This window comes from Cavia porcellus, unplaced genomic scaffold, assembly GCF_034190915.1.
Source record: "Cavia porcellus strain 051 isolate PalLab524CR breed Dunkin Hartley unplaced genomic scaffold, mCavPor4.1 scaffold_18, whole genome shotgun sequence".
Classification (NCBI taxonomy): domain Eukaryota; kingdom Metazoa; phylum Chordata; class Mammalia; order Rodentia; family Caviidae; genus Cavia; species Cavia porcellus.
In genome coordinates, this window is record NW_026947501.1 from 55641512 (window position 1) to 55646693 (window position 5182).

The following is a 5182-nucleotide window of genomic DNA, read 5'->3' on the forward strand; positions in this document are numbered from 1 at the left end:
TCCTCGCAGTTCCCGAGCCTGGTGCTCAGCGTGATGAGGGGTGGCAGCCCAAGAGGAGGGCGATTTCAGAGCTCTGTGATTTTGTGGTCTCATGTGTGAGGTCAGAACAGCCCAAATGGAACCAGCGCCATCAGTGACAGCTGGCAGAGGAGCGTGGGCTCAGGAGCAGCTGAGAAGCCTATCTGTTCAGTGAAGAGCTGGAGGTGTTATCTGCCAGCAGAGGGCTTTGTCACTGTGCAGGGCAGTCAGGTGGCTCGAAGACCCCTGCATCTCTGCGTCCTGCCATTACATTCAAGTTCCAACAGTGCCACGGCCAGGGAATGGGTAGCACTGTGGCAACACAGAGCAGAAGTGTGCCAGTGTTCTTCCTACCCAGACACGTCCTCTGTGGACTGAATCCCCAGCTGCCCCTGGGGACCTGTGGATTCAGACACATTTTTAGATGAATCCCCACATCCTCCTGGGAAACTCAAGAATGAGCAACTCAAATCCAGACCTGCCATCTGAAGGCCGGGGATCTGAACACAGCAGCCAGATGGACTTCGTGGGGCAAGGCTGAGGACAGGGCGATGTGGCCTGGACCAAGGTGCAGTAGGACGTGGTGGCGTTGGGTGTCTGAAAAGCAGATTGGACCTTCACCTGCCCATTTATGTCAGCTTTGCCAGCAATAAGTAAATTGGCAGACCTTTGTCCTCTCACGGAGGCCAAAATGGGGAAACACACACGCGCGCGCATATACACACAATGCACACGGCTCCTGCTTTCTGAGCTCTTCGCCCACAGAGTCCCTCTTCTCTCCTGGCAGCTGTCGTCTTTGGAGCCTGAAGCTCATGCACACCCTAGCTGTGATAAACACTACAAACACCACGTCACTCAGCCTCTCCTGAGTGCACCCCGCTACACTCGCCTACCCCATCTGACAGTTGGGTGAATTTGATCTGTGAGACAGCAGCAGGCTAGAGCCAGGGAGACATGGAGAGGGAGAGCTTGTCCTGCTCCTTAGCAGGGGAGCCAGGGTCGGGGACGTCTGGGGCCCCTACGGACCGACCTTCATGTCCTTCTCTACCTGCAACTTCCCCACCTTGGGAGCACATTTGAGTCAGCAGACCGAGTCTCACGCAGAGCCAGCATTACCTCTGGATTTCTCACTGACCCAAAGCAATAAATTCTCTCCCTGTCACAGCTGATCGGAGGGGATTTTCTGACACATTCGATGGAAGTAATCCCCGTTACAGATAGTGCTGTCTGCTCTTCCCCCAGGTATCTCTGGCTTTCTCTGGGCCTGACCCTTTGGTACCAGGCAACCTGGAGATTGCTTCTGAGCGATGTGTAGAGCCGTGTGTTGACGGGGCAAGAGTTTGAGGAAGAGGAGTCAAAAAGAGACAGGCGGCTGTCTCCAGAGCCCTGAAGACTGGGAGGGGAGACTGAATCACTCTGAACCTCTACAGAGCATGCTCAGTGGGCCAGGCAGCCCTAAAGGTGGTGCGATGTCCTGGTTCCCCACAGGCACAAAGCTGCTGCTCCCCTGAAGCTCACATCCTAGAGAGGTGCGCAGATGGGGAGACAGAAAATTGGCAAATGAGTGGGTGACAAGAAAAGTACTTGCACAGAATCACAAGCTGGAGTGGTTTCTGCTCTAGTCAAGTACAGAAGGCTACTATGTCTCCCGGTGTCATTACCTAACTTACCCTAAAGCTGACTGTGCTAATACCCAGGGATTTCAGAACTGAGCTATGGAGCTCCAGTTTGGCCTTCAGTCCAAGACAGCAGTGCAGAGCCTCACAAATGGAAGTGATCTTGAAGCCACAGCTGAGAGGAGAGAGACAAACCTGCAGCCTGGCCCCCAGCAAGCAGGCCTCCTGCTAAAGCAAGTGAAAAATCAGTATTCAAATAGGATTTGAACAAGAATCCTGTCCCATGACACATTATTTGTTAAGGTCTGGATACAAGCCAAAGTTACTGAATCTTTTGGAGCTGAACGAGAATCTCAGTATCTCCAAAGGGAAAAGACAAAAAGAAAATCAAGAGGTAGCAGCTCCAAGAGGATACAACAGTTGATATTGAGACACAAAAGCAGCTATTATAGGCAGCTCCAGAAAAGAAAGGGCAAACTCCTGAGCGATGAACAGAGAGACAGACCACCTCGGAGCGGGAGCAGATGAATCACACGCAGAGCCAAGCTGAGATTTTAGAGGCAGGAAATGTGTAACAGCCAAAATGACAGTACAGATCTGGCTCAGCCGCACGGCTCTGCCTGGCAAGCACAGGGTCCTGGTTCGATCCCCGTACCAAACAAATAAAAAAATAACCGAAATGACAAAATCCAGTGGCAAACCCAATACATCAGTAGACTCAATAACAATGTAAATGGCAGATCAATATAAACGGCCCAGTCTGAACAACAGAAAGGAAAGAGATTTAAACAATGAAGAAACGAGCTCAGGACTCTGTGGTACAATACTAAGGAGCTAACGTTCCTGTCAGGAAGGAGGAAAGAGTACAGTTAGAGAACATTTTGGTCAGAAATAAATGGTTAAAACTCCCCATGTTTGGTGAAAGACACAGGTGAAGATTCAAAAAGCTCAGTTACCAAACAAGATAAGGTCAGGAATTGTCATAACCAAACTACTAAAGCTAAAGACAGAGAGAGAACTTTTGGTGTGGTGTGGTGTGTGGTGTGGTGTGTGTGTGTGGTTACTGGAGACTGAACCCAGGGCCTTCACACTGAGCTATAGCCCAGCCTTTTAAAATTTTTTTTTAATCTAAACACAGGGCCTCGAAACACCAGGCATGGTGGCGAATGTCTCTAATCTCAGCACTTGGGAGGCTGACCCAGGAGGATCTCTGGTGAGTTTAAAGCCAGTCTGATCTACAAAGTGAGCTCAAGGCCAGCCTGAAGGTTGCATTTTAAAAAATAAAAAAAATAAATAACTAAACAAATAAAGACAGGGTTTCACTAAGTCACTAAGTTGTCAACACCAGGCTCAGATTTAATGACCTTCCTGCTTTAGCCTTCCTGAGTGTTGGGGTTACAGACATACCCCGCCACGCCCAGCTCTGACTGCAGATTTCTCATCAGAAATCATGAAGTGGAACGATATTTTTAAAGTGCTACAAGAAAAAAAATAAAGCCCAGCCAAAAATTCCATCTTCCATAAAGGTATTGTTTAGGAATAAAGGTGAATGAAAGATGTCCTCAGGTGGAGAAAAACTGAAGGACGTCATTGCCAGCAAAGTGACTCTAACAGCAATCCCATAGGACGCTCCTGGGCAGAGGGAAATACACTGGAAGGAAGCCGGGGGCATTGCTGTGACAGGGGAGTGCTCTGTGGATCACTACACCAGACTTCTCCGTCCGAAGTTCCCTCCAGTACAAGGGTTGAGAGTGAAAACTGTGGCATTTCTGAGGACCTTTTGATTTGTGTACCTCTGACACGATGACAAATGCATTAACAGGCGCTGGCATGGGGTTAAGATCTTTATGCTCAACTCAAAGTGGCAAATACCAACTCTGGGTAGCCTGGAAAGTTCTCAGAACCAGCCTGGCATCTAGCAAGAGCTGCCTGAGGATTGCCAAAGAAACCACCTTAAACGCGGGTTGGCGTTTCTGTCAAAGGCGGGCCTCGGCAGTGCGGTGCATGTGGAGTGACACGCATGTCCCCTGCATGTTGTGAGACTGCACGATTAGCGTGCTATTGTGGCAGAGGCTGAGATTTAGTCTTTGTTTTTCCATAGCCAAACGCTGAATGAAAGAGGATTTGAATGGAACGCTAAAAATGGCCAAAAACCCAAAAGAACTCAGGAAAGGGGGCTGGGGGTTTAGCTCAGTGGCATAAGCGCCTGCCTTGCAAACAGGCAGTCGTGAGTTTGATCCCCGGTACCGATAAAAACGAAAAAGACCAGAAAAAAAAAAAAGAACCCAGGAAAGGCACTATAGACTAAATACAAATGCATAAAAAATAAAATGGTAGATGTACTCAAATAATATCAGTAATACTAAATGTAAGTGGTCTAAAGTCATCGATGAGAGGTAGCAAACTTTAGAACTACAGCAGAGCCATAAAAACTCATAAACACAGCTGGGCAGGGTGCCACACTCCTGTAATTCCAGCACTGGGGAGGCTGAGGTGGGAGGACAGCTGTGAGGTCAAGGCCAGCCTGAACTGCATAGTGGACTCTGTCTCCAAAAAAAAAAAAGTCATAATTTTAAAGGTAAACGAAAAAGATAGTGAAACATTGACACCACCCCCCCAAAATGTGAATTTGGGAGGAGGACCAGGAAAATGAAGGCTAGGGGTTGGAAGCTGGAGACAAGTTGTCTCAGTCTCTGGGACCTGTTTTTGTGGGGAAAGCAGGGCTCACCGTGGGGTCCCAGCGTCGGGTACCAGGGCCCGAGCAGCCATGGCTCTTGGGATCCTTGGGGTAAATTCCCTCATGAAATACGACAGATGACTGGAAGGCAAAATCACTGACTAATCATTGTCACTAGGGAATTAAGGCCAGGAAATGAGACATAAATGCATGTGGGATATTTGAAATGCATTAAGTGATATGTGGGTGTCCAGAATAGCAGCAGCAATAGCACTAGGATATGGACCATCTACTCACCTACCACCCAGGGACACACCAAGGAACGCTGGAGAGTCTGGCCTCTTCTCTCTGCTCTGCAAACCCCATTCAAAAACACACAGTTTGCAGGGAAAAAGGCTGAGAACCAAGAGCTCAAACCCATGATTACTCTGAGATGCGCCATGTGAAACTTGAAAACAGGAGGGTAACACTGTATGAACAAAGGGTCTGACACAGCAGGCAAAGCTGAGCTTGTCAGTGTCCCACCCCCAACTGTGCTGGGGGCGCCTCCCCGCCCTGGTCTAACCAGGCCCAATCTTCAGCAGGACCCCATCTTCTCTTGCCTCATGCCCAGCTACACTTATGTCATCCAGCTTTCTGTCCGGTGATTTCCATAGCGACACTACCTTCAGAGAACCTGCCTGGAGCAGGAAGCAAAACAGCTGTGCCTGAGACAGGGATTTAGCTCAGTGTCATGAGTGCCTGCCTGGCAAGCATGAGGTTATGAGTTCGATGTCTGGTAACACACACACACACACACACACACACACACACACACACTCCAGCCGCACTTAATTTTAACAAAATCTTGGCCTATTCAAAGAACTCTTCA

General features: G+C 48.9%; 1 protein-coding gene across 4 annotated transcripts in view; it reads left to right on the forward strand.

Moving 5' to 3' along the window:
* Positions 1 to 5182, forward strand: part of LOC100714370 (nephrocystin-1-like) — a 182379-nt gene that overhangs the window by 51845 nt on the left and 125352 nt on the right. The window lies entirely within an intron of this gene.